General features: G+C 35.9%; 1 pseudogene; it reads left to right on the forward strand.

Annotated features, from left to right (window-relative positions):
- Positions 1-15,487: 15,487 nt before the first annotated feature.
- LOC117723283 (protein MEMO1 pseudogene) lies at positions 15,488-16,381 on the forward strand (annotated as a pseudogene).
- Positions 16,382-17,511: the final 1,130 nt, after the last annotated feature.

Here is a 17,511-nt window from a genome sequence, read left to right on the forward strand (position 1 = left end):
GAAGCTAGAAAAACAGTGACTTCTTAGTTGATCTCAAAAGTGCTGCCAGGATCTGAATCCAAGTAGCAGTTGTGGGCAGTTTCTTCCAACTACAGCAGAATTCTCCAGAGCAAGAGTAGTTTCACTGTGTGCCAACTTATATTTTACGAATTGAAATATGAGAAATCACACAATGTCTGACTTAGCCTCTAAGGACATTTAAGTAGAAATCACATCTAGAAAGTCAAGCAGAAAATCTGAAATTACTGGATACAAACACCAAGTGGATCAACAAAGTCACCAGGGAGAACTTAAAACTGATGTAACTCTGATGAAAGGGAAACACTGTATCATCATTCAATGGGTGCTATAGTGCTAAACTGTTTAGGAAAAAATACATTTATTTCATTTTTAAAGTTTTATTTTTCATCTTCAGCTACTTCATCAAATTTTATCTTTTAATTTTTGTGTTTCCCCAGTGCAGCAAGCACCTGACAATGTTCCAGCTTCTGAAAATTAGGTTAGAAACAAACCACCAACATGTCTGCTCTCAAGGATATTTTGTAAATAACACAAAAAAAGAAAAAGAAAAGTGAAGGAAAAGAAAAGAAAAGAAAAGAAAAAAGAGTTCCACGGTGTGATATTCCTCAAAAGAAGTAGCCTGTGATTAAACAATATCATTTTTAAAAAATGAAACTAAAAGCTAATAGTGACATTTGAAGAAAAGGATAACAGGAACAAATGGCATTTTTTTCTTTAAAAAGATTTTATTTTAAAATATGTGTATGTGGTATGTATGTGAGGTGTGTGTGTGTGTGTGTGTGTGTGTGTGTGTGTGCGCGCGCGCGCGCACGCGTGCACACCTTCACAAGTGTGCAAGCTCAGCAACCCACTTTGCCAGACAAGGGTATCAGATGAGTTACAAGGAAATTGTGAGCCACTGAATGTGAGTAGTGGAAACTGTGTCCTTGGCAGGACAGCTGAAACTGTGAAGATGAAGCCGTATGTACAGCTCTCAAATGATGTCTTAATAGATATTCTTAGAATAGAAATGAATCAGAGGAAAATAGCAGCTGTGAACAAATGGCGTATCACAATTGGCTGCAGACATAAATACTGTGAGTGAGATGTGAGAGGTAGTGTGAACACAGGTGTTGAAGAAGTGTGTTCCAGCGACACTAACTGAATCCCTGGTGTGAAATTCCAGGGTGCATAAGGGAAAAGGTAGTAGCAAATTGCATAGTGGCCACATTTTCCAATCGCATTGTGTTGGCTGATTTAACTATTAATTTGAATGAGCTAAAATCACTTAGGAGGGAAGCCTTCTGGCTTACCTGTGAGGTAGTATCTTAACCACTTTAAAATGAAATTGGAAGATCATGTACTGTGGGTAACACCATTCCGTGGGCTGAGATGCCAGACACGATAAAAAAAAAAAAGAAAAAGAAAAAAATTCCTGCCTGTGCTCAAGAATAAATCCCTCTCTGCTTCCTGACAGTGGATGTAATGTGAGCAGCTGCTTCAGTTTCCTGCCGTCATGACTCCCTACCACAATAGACCTTAGCCTCCATCTGTGATCCAAGATAAACCCTTCTTTCCAGTACTAGGCTCAGGTCAGGTTTTTTGTCACGGCATCCGAAGATGTACCTGTTATCCCCACATTATTTTCTTCTAATGAAGGTTCTGAAGAAACTAAGACAGAGCATAGATCTACCTTACATAATAACCCTGCAGAGGACAGAAAGAGAGGAGACAGGGCCAAGGACCCAGACATGGCAGTAGTGGCAGCACAGATCCTAGTATCTCCATGGCCTCAGGTGGCAGTGTATGCCTCACATATCGGGCTGCTCTTCACTACCGTAGCACCTCCTCTTCCACCAACCTTCATAGCACACAACCAATCCCATTTCTCTTTCTCTTTCTTTTTCTCTCATTCCTCTCCGCTACACACGTGCTCCTTATAGTGGCACCATGAGGCAGCTGGTGGGCCTCTCTCTAGGTATTAAGTTCTGAACTAATCAATGATGATAGATTGAGGGATAAAGTGAGTCACAAATGGTGTGGCTATCTGGAGGAGAGTTGCTGTCTGAGAGATTCATTAATAATTTCAATCGCCATGAAAATCTTTTTGACTCACCATCCCGGTGATAAGGATTAGCTGAACAAAACTCTAGGGAATCACACATCTCCTCACACTCTAACTCCTCTTCTGAAATTGTTCACTGAGCAAAAAATCACTGCACACTACTTACAGTTTTCTTTCCTAATCACAGCAATTCTAAGAAAAAATGTAAATAAGTAATTAGACAAGTAAGATAACATGACTGGTTTGCATACCCAAAATATAGTCAATGATGAATTTTAAAAATGTTTATAGTTTCCAACATACTTTTAAACAGCCAAATTTGATCTTTGAGAAATAATTTGTAATTACTTCAAAACAGCAGCCAACCATTCATTAATACACTGGATGTTCCTGAAATTTAGAAAAAGAATTGTCACTAAAGCATTTATAGAATAAGTAAGGCAAACAGAATGTTGGAAATATATCTTAACTTCCTCATTAAATAAATAGATAGGTAATTAATGGCCACAATAGATTTGTTCAAAAACTGTATTTTATTATTAAATATCAATATATCACACCATTCTTTAGAAGAATATGATCAGAATAGCTATGCAGGAGAAAGGGTACAGAATATAGTGTAGTCATTGACATAGAGATATTTTACCTATCATAGGAAAAGATTGATTATTTGTTCTTTGCCTCCACTCAGTAATAGGCTGTTAAATTCAGTGCTAGAGGATTTGTGTCTGCTCTGTATGATATAAAGAATAAAAACTGTAGTTTTTCCTATAAAACAGACTCTACTTGGGCAATGAATAGTTAAACAATTAATTTTAACAGGTTATCAGGACCCTCAGGAAGAATTAATGCAACCTAACCTTGTTCCTTGGTTCATTCTGCTGGGCAATTCTTCCTTTCATGGATGATCTAGAGGGACTTCATAGTCCTTAGGGACCCTATAATCCAAGAATCTCTGTGCCAGTAGTCAATGACTACAAACAAGTACTTGCTGAAATCTAGGCACCAATGTTTATGTGGTCATATTTATAAAATTGTACCAGTGTTTTTAACAGCTGAGTAGTACTTAATTGTGTAAATGCTTTTCTTTTATCCATTGTCCCTATATTTTAACCATAGTTTCTTTATCCATTCTTTGGTTGAGGGATATGTGGGTTGCTTCTAGTCTCTGGTTATTATGAATAAAGCTTCTGTGAACATAGTTGAGCAAGTGTCCCTGTCATAGGATAGAACTTCGTTTGGCTATATGCCCAGATGGAATAGTTAAGTCCTGAGGTGGATCAATTTCCAATTTTCTGTGAAGCCAACATATTGATTTCCAAAGAGCCTGTACAATTATACACTCCCATAAGCAATAGAGTAGTTTTTGCCTTGCTCCACATCCTTGACATCATAAACTGTCATTTGTGTTTTTTTTTAATCTTAGGTGTAAGTTAGAATATCAAAGTCATTTTCATTTCCATTTCCCAGATGGCTAAGTGTGTTGAATATTTTTTTTTTTTGTTTCTCAGTCATTTAAGATTCCTTTGTAGAGAATTCTGTTTAGATCTGTACCAATTTTAAATCATATTTTTGGTCTTTCTATGTGTAGTTTCTTGAGTTCTTTATATATTATGGATATTAGCCCTTTGTCAAATGCGAAGTCATGGTACATGCCTTTAATCCCAGCATTTAGGTAGGCAGACCTCTGAGTTTGAGGCCAGTCTGGTCTACAAAGTAAGTTCCTGGACAGCCAGGGCTACACAGAGAAACTCTGTCTCAAAAAGCAAATAAGCATAGGAAAATTTGTAATATGTGGACCTTACATACATTTGCATATATGACACCTTTCTTTATTAATGAAGAGTTTATTCTAATCAAGTCTGTGTCCCTGTGATTAGTGATGCTGCTATTAATTGTTCTGCTGTATTTGATGTCATTTCACCCCCGAGGAGGGAGCAAGGTGTTCTCCCTCCCCTTCATGTGCACTGCACAGCACATGACACCCTACTCTATTTACTTTTAAATTTCTTCAGTTGTGAAGAATCGGGAAGAAAATTTCACATTTCATTAAGATGAGTTGTAGGCATTACTGAGCCCGGGCCAGGGCACTCCTGCCATCTGCTGTCCAGGAAGAAGAGGAAGTATACACGTATATGGACAGAGCTCAGAAACAAAATACTTAAGGATGTTCAGGGAAACAAGAGCTCCAGCCTATGCAAATGTGCCATTCCTTGCTCATGTTTATTTTATTATTGAAAATGTTATTATTCATTGAATTACTCTATTTTTTGAGCACACAAACACCAGTTTCTGATGTATAAGAATCAACATAAAAATGTATTAGTTTAGTATGTCAATCAGTTGGAAGAAAATATCTGGGCTATATTAATATTAAACACTATATAACATTTTCCATTGTCTGAATAAAAACATGCCAATACCTGAACTCCAATTTTCTTTTTTCAGTGCTACAAACCCGATGAGTGTATGGTCCATTAGTAAGTTAGTTGGAAGAAAGAAACCTGTTTGTGTATTGCTTTTTAGCAAAATATAACGTCCTTGCTAAGAAAAATAACTTAGATGAGTTATTTTCAAGTGTCTGTGTCCCAGGCAGATTAGAAACCTAAAAGGAAGTTTGTAGTCTCCAAGCTCAGGGATTTTACTCCCTCCACCCCAACATACACATAACATACACACAAGTCCTTAGTTGTAAGTTGTGCTGAGTTATCATTCAATATTAGGAACTGTGAGGTAATCATAATTTGTGGCATTCTAAGAAACATTTTACATGAAATGACTTTATTTTTACATGTTACTTTCAATAGAATTTGTAAGGTATTGACCCAGTTATTCCAAATATTATATTGTAATTTACTTCAGTTTGCTTTTTATTGAACATGTGTATGTACCAAGCCCTTTACAAAGTAATTTATATTCATTTCATTTACTCATATATCTAACCTCACAATTGTTCAATTATTATTCTGTTACATAGCAAAACTAACTATATCTTAGACAAGTTCAATCATTTTATTGACATTGTAGAGTTAAGTAGACACGTTGGGATTTACCTATTGTCCTGTCTTAACATTATTGACTCTGTTTCACAGGAACAACAATAAGAGAAAGTATACATACGTGTTTGCATGCATGGCTAATGGCTTGAGTAAGGGTGCTATACTGGTCATTATATCTATACCTGTTCAAGAACATGTTTGTTAACTCAGAAACTGGATAATATTTTTATTTGAAAGCGATGATATTTAGGATATGCCTCTAAAATCAGTAATTTTTACGGGACAATATTTTCTTTCTTGATATCTGTTATCTTGTCTTTACTACTAATTGTGGCTTTAACACAATTTAAATGATATGGTTAGACAGTCACTTTTCTCTATAAGTTATTGTCACATAACAGGGGCAGCGGCAGGGTGATGAATTCAGAAGGAAAGGCTGTATTGCCATTTCTTCAGAGTACTTTATTTGTACTTTGCAAAAAATTATACAGTATACCTCCTCTAATTAAACTGTATATCTGAAGTGATACTTTTAACATTCAACCTTCATGGAAAGATAGACATATTAGACAACTTTGTTTCATTCATATTTTAAATATAGTTTATAATCAAGTGTACATCTGTGCTGGATGATGTACATTCTATGTTGGGTTGAAAATGTCTGACCTGATGAACAAAGATATTTATAAGGATCACATCTCAGTTAGAAAATAAAAAAAAAATAAAATGCATCGATTTATTGATTTTCTTAGTCCTATGTCTGAATTTTCTTTTAAAGAGTACATGTGTTTTGTTTAGCTGAGGATGACTTTAAACTGCTGTTCTTTTACTCACATCTCATTATGAGATTATTATTGTGTGTTACCATGTCCCATGCACATAGTGCAGGGAGCCAAACCCAGGATTTTGGAAATGATTAGCTATTACTTTACCAACTGTGCTATATCTGCAGCCTATTGATACATTTTAAAATATATTTTATTTTAATTATTTTAAATTATGTGTATGGTTTGTGCAGGGATATGTCCATGTGAGTGAAGTGCCCATAGTGGTCAAAGAGGGCATCAGATTCCCCTAGAGTTGCCTGAAGGGGATATTGGGGTTAAGAGGAGAGTAAACTCTTAACCACTAAGTCATTTCTCCAGGCCATGGCTGTACGTTTTAATGTTGGATTTAGACATATAAGTGACCCTATGGCACCTAAAAGTTGTGATTCACAATCAGAGTTCAAGTATGTTCTAGATTTTATTTCTTCACACATTGTAGAGAAAAAAATAGCCTTTGATTGCTGAAAGAAAATACTTTACAAAATATCCCTCTTTTATGTGAACTTAAATTAACTCTAGAAGTTCAGTACCCTGTCCTAAATGTTTCAAAATTTCTGTCATTTTCCTATCCATGGTGATTAAATTGCTATCATTAATGAACAAGTCTCTTTGAATCCAAATAAATATCTATCATATTCCTTTAATGCAAAGTCATTCTTCATTCAAGGAATGGATATGATGAGATTTCTTTAAGAAAAATCTATTCAAAAATTTTTTTTTTTAGAATTTGAAGAAAATGAAATAAGAAACTCCACATTCTTGAATCAGAATTTAAAATGAAATGCTTAGTGGATTGTACAACCCTGCCTTTGAATTTCACAAACCAGAAAGGTATTCATTTTGCCATGTAATGAAAAAGCTCTAGTTTGGCAATAATTTAAAAACACCAGTTGTTACAGTAAACATCAGAGCAAATGGTACCACAATCTTTTTCCTTAAATAATGCTTGAAATCTGTGTGCTATCAATACATAGCAAACAGAACTTTGTTTACATTCTAGAGTGACTGAAAAGAAGAAAAGAATACTTTAAATAAGTGCACAGAAATTATTGTTCATGTTTCTCTTCCTCACGCACAATTAAAATGATGAACCCATGAGAGAAGTTACCTGTCTCAGTAAACAGCACCATTGCATACTATTTACTAAGATCCTATGTCTATGCCGAGACATGGGTGCCATCACTGAGCGGACACTCAGAGACTAGAGCTACATCCTAAGTCATTTTGTAGTTCTTGTCAATTACTAACCTAGGTTTATATATGTACATACTCTCAGGCTGTTGTAAGCATCAATTAGGGTATAACATGAAAGTATTATCATAATAGGAGTTGGCTATTATTTACAGATAAGAAAATATAGATTTAAATGAGAATTTGAGGATCTCAGTAAAAGCATCCCAACCACATGGATTTTTTTACATACGCTATGCATGATTGTCCCAGAGGCAGGAAGATACCACAGTTGAAATAGACTCAGTGATTTGAGAACACCAACAAATGGGCTTAAGGATTAAGGATTAAGGATTAAGAGTCCCCAGTACTTGTCCCATGAAAGAGACACGAGAGGCAGTATTCGGGTGGTTACCACAGCGAGGCTTTATTCTTGTATCAGCAGAAGCTGAAGACCCCAAGCCCAGGAAAGGCACTGCTATATATACCCTAGAGTGGTGTGTTCACTTCTGATTGGCTGTTCACTCATTATCCCATATTACGCCCCGGGATGGGCAGTGACTTTGGTGTGCTTTTGCCTTTTGCACCTGAGCAGTTAGTTGTTTACTTGTGGGAGCACAGAATGCCCGCGCCATCTTGTAATGGCGAATGTTGTCACGCTCACCGCGGCTCCTAACAATAATGGGCATAAGAAGCCATTTAATGACATATCCATCTTCATATTGGTGTTTACAAATGTGAATATTTATAACATTTTAATGTCTTCACATATGTTTTTACATATATAGATATATGATTATTAATCATCACTAAAATGTTTCTGTATGCCTGTTTAAAATGAATGTGTACATATATGTAAGGATATGTATTGACAAAATTAATAAAAATGTGTTTGGGTGAAGAGAATTTATATCCAGTTTCAAGCTAAATACTCTGTCCTTAGCACTCTGAGGGTAGTATTGAATTTAACTTTATAGTTGTGCCAAAGATAGACATGATACAAATAGGACACTTAGCATCATCTTTGAAGTAAGTGATTGTGTAAATCCATTAATTGGTGCCTCTCAGACAATAAGCTCTACTGATACCCTAAATTATTTTCCTGTGTGTCTCTATATTTATCTTTTAGTTACTTCCTGATATAGGGCCTCACTGTATAGCCCAGAGATCTACAGATTTGTAGAGAGGCAGATGACATATTCATAGATTGGTAGATATATGATACATGGAAAGGGTTGTATGGTTATAAGAAAAAGCAGGGGGAAACAATATATGTTTAGCACAGGACCTCATTGAGTACTATAGGCTAGTCTCAAACTTACTGTGTAGCCCTGGATTGTCTCATACTCATGGCAACACTCCTGTTTCTGGTTCAAATTTTGGATTACAAAGAAGAGCCATCAAGATATCAGGAAAGACAACATTTCTGTAGTTTAAAAGTATATATGTGAATTTACATGTCTTTCATTTTAGTTTGAAGCAAAAATTTAGGTATGAGTTCTGAATCAGACACATGTTTATAACTAAGGACAATTTCATTTTCCTACAGTTTACTTATTATCTTCTGTTGTGATAAAACATCATGATCAAAAGCAATTTAAGGAAGAAATAATTTATTTTGCTTTATGGTTCCAGTGGTACAGAGTCTGTCATAGCAGTTGAAGCAATGCATAGTGGCAAAGGAAAAAAGCTAGCTGATTACATTTTATTCACATACAGGAAAAATAAAATGTAAGCAGCATTTGAAATGTAAATAATTAAAATATTCAATAAATAAAAAAGAAAATTTGTTATGACAGAAATCAACCTGGGGCTTTGGGCAAATGGGCAATATTATGAGATGTGAGATGAATAGGAGACCCTCATGAATAAGTGAGAAGGACTTCTCTGCCAAAACTTATTTTTACACCTTATCCTCAAGGTCCACACTGGCAATGTTCCTCTCCCATATGGATCTGCTTCTTTTGTATTAGATTTAATTTTTCTTACTGTTCCTGCTTACACATAAGACTTCTGTGTTTGTTTTCTTGCCTTGTTTACCACCTTTAGAGAGATGTGTTTATCTCATAGGAGGCCTTTGTTGAAAGTATGTTTTCTGAGAGTGCAGCACAAGGACAACCAATACCCCAAGAAGAACACTCTAACTGTAACTTTCATGGGTTTTCTCTAGTACTTTAAAGTACTCTTATGGAAAACACATTTTCAAAGATTCCCAAATGGAGAACAGAAATATCTGAGGTTTAGAAAAGTCATTCTGAGCATATATTTGTTTCATAAATGAAATAAATTTTCTAGAGATGAGAAAAGGTGAGAATGATAAATCTCAGTGTAATAATCAAATATGATTCTTAACATATATTAATCAAGTATAATTCATAACATTCTTGGGCTGGAAAACAAAAGTTTCTTTTCAATGCCTATTCACTTTAATATGTTATAGTTTTAATGTTTAAGTGACAAAAGTAATATAAAGGTTCAAAGCAGATCAAGTGGAATAACGTAAATTTTAAAGGATGCTGTTATTCATGCAATACAAGAAAAAATTTAAAAGCATACTTCTAAAATGCCAATAGTAGAAAAGAGACACAATTAACCTTCTACTGTTATCAACATATCTGATCATAAAGACACTAACATCTTTGATGTGTAAAATTTACTCTTTCCATAAGATATCCTAGGACTGTAAATGTCGATGTCACATAGACTCTGACCTTTAAGAAATCAAGTTGAGAAATTTTCCAAAGAATATTCCCAAAATTAGTTGCATTTTCTTGTGGTGCATTTGGAACTACCTACAGATGAGATATGTCAACTGCATCTCCAGAAACATTGTATTCCTCTATTTTTGTTATTGTATAAAAATAAAACACAGTTATTCATGATAAATCTGAACTGAAAAATTATCAGACATTTCAAGGATTAACCAGCATGACTGTTATCCTAAATTCATCAGCAAAAGCCCTGTTCTATCTTTTTATATTGTAAACATTGGGGATAAAGGGAAAATTCCCCAAAGCACTCACTAACACTTTCTCAATATCTTCTTGGATTGTTTTCACTACGCTGCTACAAAGCATACTCACATAAGATGAGAGGTTCAAGTCTTCACAGAAATCACAGCGCTAAGGTTTCATTATATTTGGCTCTAACTGAGGCATCTGCAAGGGCAGGCATTTTGCTCCATTATCATAAGTAGTACTTGCTACAAGGACCATTAGTAAATAAGGACAGGCTCTCCTGTGTCATAAGTACAGATGATAATCCAGAAAGATCAGGAGTATCTCATCTTCTTCACTGCAATGTCATTAACATTGACAAATATATTACTGAGAATTCTTATTTTAAACTATTTAGAGAAGACGTTCAATACATTAAAATTTTATGAAGACGTTTGCTAGAGTTTTGATAGCTGCTCATATGCAAGGAGGTACATTTATTTTTAATTATATATATTTGCATATCTGAGTATATGTATTTGAATGCATGTGCATGTGAAGAGCAGCTGAAGGCAGTAGATCCACTTCATCTAGAGTTGTAGGCAGGTGAGAGCAACCTGAAGTGGGTGACTGAGACTGAGTTCAGGTCCTCTGCAAGAGCAGCGAGATCTCTTAACTATCCAGTCAGTTCTCCAATTACCAAATTTAATATTTTAAACTGTACAATACCTTCATTTTTAGAATCTAGGGTAATTATTTGGATTTTTAAAACATGGCATATCATAATACCATACATTATGGCAACTCAAAAAGACAGAATGTCTTTGTTGTTGTTGTTCAGCCACAGGGGACAGGTACAAGTTGAGTATCTGAATTATTTTCCCACAGAGTGGCAACAACATGTTTCTTGCAGGACTTGTCACTCTTTAATTCTGGGTTACCTGTACTTCTATCATATGTTGTTACATGGATAACACAGTACCCCTGTTCTGAGGGAATACTTGCCATGGTATAAAATGAGGGACTTGTTTTCACTCTGTATTGCACCTGTAACTATACAGCCAAATGAGCACAATTCAGAGCTGACACTAAACACATACCTTTAGTTTTACAGGGACATCTCAACGCCCACTGAAGCCACCCCAATGTGTGCAATGAGGAGTTAATAAACCAACTCAGGCTTTCTTTTGTTCTCTGAAAGTTGCTATTGAAATCATTATATTACTGTCTCCAGCCTTTTTTCTATAAGCTGCTTCTTTGTCCAAAATTAATGAGTCATTTCTAGAACATTCTTTCCAAGATAAAGCTTAATGGTTTCTTATCATCATGAGCATTTAATCACCACCCCTTCATGCAATTCTTTTCTCATAAGAGTAATTTTATATGCAATAATTATTAATATTTATACTCTTATGTGCATGACAAAGCCTTTGGCAGAAACAGAGGCAGAGTTGGAAGGAGTTTCTTCATACACTTAATATTAATTACTATAGCTTCATCCATTTTGTGAGTATTAATTCACATTTGCAATTAAGTAGAATAAAATTTTGCTTAAATTTTAACATTTATCTGGGACATTGCAAGTTGGAAAGATCAAAAATTTTAGTGTTGAACTATTTATAAAAATCATCAGTATGAACAAATTTTCCCAAGCTACATGTTGTGGTACACACTTGTAATCCAGAACTTTGGAGGCTGAGGCAGGAACATTGCAATGAGCCTGAGGCAAGCATCCAAAGAGAAGCTAGATAGCCAATACTATATAGCAACACCCTACTCCAAGTTAATACATGAATAGATACAATTTTAGGAAAAGAGAGCACTGCATAAAGAAGATAAAATAATAAAACAAAAGCATCTTCATAGAAACTCAGGAAGCACATCACAGCTCTGTAACTGGTGTAAGAGGGTCAAATTATTTAAAGAGACTAGGATCTGTTCAGCGTGTTTTAGCCCTCCCAAACCACAGATGGGACAGGATCAAGAGAGGGACTCTCCATGGGGCTGAGGTGTAAGTTGTGGACAGAAGGTATTTCCTTGGATGTCCAATATAAGGCTATTAGATTAGAGCAGGGCTGATAAGCTCCCTGGGCAGTCTCCAGTTGCTGTTTAGACTGTGTCTGAAAACAAATGCTCATTGTATACCTCAGTCTCAGATTCCAGGTCTCAGTCCCTACTCTCAGTAAATGGACTTCAGTCACTAGGCTCAATAAATATACCATAGTGTCAAAAAGAGCAGCTACAGGTATCAAGCCCACCTCAGTACCAAACTAACTTTGGCTTATGTCTCATATAAGCAACAATCTAGGCACCGTAGACTGATCAGTCTCACCCTTGGGTTCTACTCCCCCCCCCCATGCCAGGTTGACCCTAGTTGCCCTGTGTGCTACTCTAACATGTACTAACTTAGGAATATAGATTTTAGAGTGACTTTTGCAAACCTAGGAATCAATCAAATCATTGTGTTTTCAAGTTCCCGGCCAATACTTACAATCCTATGTTCCTGTTGGCTCTACAAATGCAAGATCCACATCTTCTTTGTTTCAGGCAGCTCTGAGGTTACCAGAATGCCACCATGGTCCTGCATTCTGGAGAACAAAAGTGGGTTGGCAGCTACAGTGGCCAAGGTGTCCATGACTAAATTACTAGGTTTGTGGACCCAGGATGGATGATGCTTCTGAGTCTCATACCTGCAAACTCCTAGTTCCCAGTGGACCAAAGTGTTAAAATTATCCTGAAATCTATTATATATATATATATATATATATATATATATATATATATATATATATATATATGTTGCTCAAGCACCACCCAGTCACAAGTCTTTGAGTTTTGTCTTCTTATCTTTGAAATAAAAATAGTTTGTTATCTCATTTTATGTACTATGGAGACACAGGATATTAATATAACAACAGTGATATAGAACCTGAGAGGTGAAACAGGTGAAGTGACATTAGGGGAGGTGGCCAATGATCAATGGCACATTTTATCATGATTAACATGGTCTTGCTAACACAGTTGTTGAAGACCATAGAGACTTAAAGAAGAATAGAATAAGAGACAGTTTCAGAAACTGAATGTGTGGAATTTAACATTGCTCAGGAGAAAGAGAAGTAAATTCCAGAGAATGAGGAAACCCCAACAAGATGACACAGTGTGTAAAGGTACCTACCTCCAGGCATAAAGATCTGCATTTGAGTCTCTTGTTCCCACAATGAAAAAAATAAAGGATACTATCAAGTGGACATCTGACCACCACATGTGCATCTACATCACAACACAATGTTACCTACATACACATACACATACACATACACAAACACACATACACACAAACACACACATAGAGAGAGACAGAGACAGATAGACAGAGTCTCTAAAATGTATATAATAAAAATTAAACAAATTGCCTGAAAAATTATATTTCTTGACCATTATGCAGAAAATTCCAGAATATTTATATAGACTTCCTGCTAGATCATTTTATATTTTTAAATTTAGAATAGAAATTGAATGTATTTTAACAGATACCCTAAAATAAAAATTAAGCAAATCTATTAAAAACAGAAATTACACAAATTTATAGATGTTGCTTTTTCTTGATATGTATAATGTAATATTTAAATCAAAAGTATCTGTTTTCTCAACATTTCTTATAAATTGCTTATAATGTGGCCACTAAACCCTTTCCTCTGACTCTTTAAAGTCTCTTACTGTCACCTCAGATATACTGTGATATCACATATGGCCAACTCCCTGCCAGTCAAAATGCTCACACAAGTTCCTTCATTAGGCTCTGCTCTTGTCGTCCCAAAGTTTCTCATAGCCTCCATTCCATCATCATCCTCTGAAATGGTAGAAATTTATCATTATTTATTATTATTATTACTAGAGTCTTAGTTAATTACTTTACTGAAGAAAGCCTCCTACTAATTGACAATTCTCCTTCAAGCTCACTTCTCTGAAGTGGAATTGCCTTGAGAGGTTTCTTTTCTCTCTTGTTACCTGAGTCTCCTCATCTATGGCACTCTGCGATCTGGAATTTTTATGCTTATAGCAATCCTGGGTAATTCAATCTGACTGCTTACCCTTGACCTCCCTATAAATCAGTAGTTAAAGGTTTCTATGGTTTGGGATGGATTCTTGTGTTCCCTATTCAAATATTCATTCTGCATTTATTTCTATCATGTATCATTTTAAACTCAGTACATCAACTATTTGTTCTTTTAAGATGTCTCCAATGTTGCCCTGGTTTCACCCCTTTCACGATTTTCAATTATTTTCCCTTTTGAGTGGATATTTTCAAACAACCTGTCTAAGTTCTTTAGTTTTCCCTGTGTTTGCTCTGCACTCCTATTGTTGTCTTAGTTTATATTTTTAACTTATTCTAAAACATTTTCTGTTCAAAGTTTATGTTTAATTAGCTCCATCTTTCTATATTGCAATTTGCAATTAGGATATTGAATAATTTTTCTGTATTCTGTTGAAGATAAGTGAGCTGCACTAAAGATACTCTTTTAAGTTCCCTATTTAAGCATTTATTTACAATGTTCAATATTGTCAGTTTCTAACACTTTATCTTGACCATTAAATGAACTCACATAATCTGTAGTTCCTTGATTGTTGGTGTGTGACACCATCTGCACACAAATTCCAAAATTCATGTGTGTAATTCATATGCTCTATACTAAGAAAATAAATAGAGCATACCTCCAGAAATTTAGTTTACTCTGCTTTGTAAATTTTCTGCTTTGCTCTGTGTGTGCTTCCTTCTAGGTTGCCTTGTTTCACCATAAGTAATCAGATGTTACAATTAGTGGTATGGAGAACACAGGTAAAGGCTGAAACAGAATTAACAAACAAACAAAAAAAGATATTCAGTCTGAGCCCATGATGAAACTAATTTTAATTGTTAACCAGATTTACAGAAATCCTTTTAAGGGGAAGTTAATTTTAAATCCATCACTTAGGTGATATATTTAGTTCTCTGCACTGAGTATTAGAAGCAATTTCTAAGTAATTACCAAATCTGTTATACTACTTAGACAACAGTCCACAATCTTAATCCAGTAGTTGACAGCGGTCATTCATTATTTAAACAGTGAATTAATTTTATTTCACTATTCATTAACTAATAGTGTTCATCAAATATGTTCACATAATAACTAAAAAATGTTGCATACCACAGAACTGGGCATCTGTGACATCTATAGCTAATCTCTATTCATGTCTTTTAAATACAGTAAAAATGTTATATTGGCGTCCTTCCAGATAGTGGAGTCCCAGACTTACCACATATAGGATAAGTTTATTAAAAGTGGTACTACTTTTGTACAAACACACACACACACACACACACACACACACACACACACACACACACCACACACACACACACACACACACACACCTTGAAATATTAAGTATTTCAGTGAGAGAGATTAAGAATAATTAAACTTGATTCATCCTCACGGCACAGGTACTAAGATGTCCAACCGAGTGGTCTGACAGGAAGCCAGCCATTCCAGGAGCTGGTACACCGCCTCAGGACCTCAGCTGAATGCCCAGCTAGAAGGTTGGCTTTCACAAGTCCAGTCTACAAAAAGACCTGCTAGCGCCATTATTGCACCCCATGCAGGATATACATACTGTGGTTCTTGTGCTGCCCATGCTTACAAACAAGTGAATCCATCTATTACCCGGAGAATTTTCATCCTTGGGCCTTCCCATCATATGCCCCTGTCTCAATGTGCACTCTCCACTGGGGATATATATAGGACTCCTCTGTATGACCTTTGTATTGACCAAAAGATTTACATAGAGCTATGGAAGACAGGAATGTTTGAATGCATGTCTCTGCAGACAGATTAATATGAACACAGAATTGAAATGTATTTGCCTTATACAGCTAAAGGCATGGAAAGCCACAAAGATGAGGAGTTTACCATTATTCCTGTACTGGTTGGAGCTCTGAGTGAGTCAAAGGAACAGGAATTTGGAAAACTCTTCAGTAACTATCTAGCGGATCTTAGTAATCTCTTTGTGGTTTCTTCTGATTTCTGCCATTGGGGTCAAAGGTTCCGTTACAGTTACTATGATGAATCCCAGGGGGAGATTTATAGATCCATTGACCATCTAGATAAAATGGATATGAGTATTATAGAGCAATTCGATCCTGTATGTTTTAGCAATTATTTGAAGAAATACCATACTATATGTGGAAGACATCCCATTGGGGTGTTATAAAATGCTATCACAGATCTTCAGAAGAATGAAATGAATATGAGCTTTTCCTTTTTGAATTATGCCCAGTCGAGCCAGTGTAGAAGCTGGCAAGACAGTTCAGTCAGTTATGCAGCTGGAGCACTCACGGTCTACTGAAGCCCCGATACTCAGGGATGCCACCTGGACAGATGCGTGCTCTGTCCAGGGTCCAGCCTAACCTTTACCAAGATGTTGGTTCTGGTGTGGGGGGATTCTGAAACCTCAGACTAATAGAACTCTCTTCTTTTCTAGTAGGTGTAGTCCTCCATAATTTCAACCTATTTTAAAATGTTTGGGGGCAGTGGAAGGAAGGCTGGGATCAAAATATTCACCCAATTGGCACACAGTGACTTGTAAAGCATTTAGCATATCTGGAATTTGCACTCTTTGCAGACTCAAGCACATATATTCTGCTTTCAGAATAGTTTTGAAAATTGTACACAGACAAAAGATGGAAGCTTTTTAATAAAAGAAATTGCATTTATAAATGATCTGTATTAGAATATAAGAAATCTCCAGTCGGGCGGTGGTGGCGCATGCCTTTAATCCCAGCACTTGGGAGGCAGAGACAGGTGGATTTCTGAGTTCGAGGCCAGCCTGGTCTACAGAGTGAGTTCCAGGTCAGCCAAGGCTACACAGAGAAACCCTGTCTTGAAAAGAAAAAAAAAAAGGAAAAAAAAGAAATCTCCAGTTATAGACAATTACTACCCATGTTGTACAACAGATACCTTCTATTTTAGTTGCTAATAAAAGGCTACACAACTAAAAAAAAAAAAAAAAAAGAATAGTTAAACTTCTTGAGAAGATTTAGTAAATGTCAGAGAAATTTCAGTTCACTAATAACTTCTTAAAATAAGTGCAGTACAAATGAATCACAATATAGCTTAAGAGTCTGGAGTAGAAGCTAGAGTGAGAGTTCTAGCTTACTGCCTTGGGGACAGAAGCTGAAATGTTCAAAATATATTACTGAGGAAGCAAACTGCTAAATGGCACGGTATATTTCTACTCAAAATTACTCTCTTAAAACCAGGGATGTGAACTAATGTCTCCTCAGACTCTTTTTTTATTGGATATTATATTTACATTTCAGATTTTATCCCCTTACCCATTCTCACCACCACCCAGGAAACCCCTATCCTATCCCCCTTCTCTTGCTTCTATGAGGATGTGACCCCATCTTTGCCCCACTTACACCTCCCCACCCTCGAATTTCCCTCTACTTGGTGTTCAGCCTTCATGGGACCAAG

The sequence above is a fragment of the Arvicanthis niloticus genome, chromosome 1 (assembly GCF_011762505.2).
Source record: "Arvicanthis niloticus isolate mArvNil1 chromosome 1, mArvNil1.pat.X, whole genome shotgun sequence".
NCBI classification, from domain to species: domain Eukaryota; kingdom Metazoa; phylum Chordata; class Mammalia; order Rodentia; family Muridae; genus Arvicanthis; species Arvicanthis niloticus.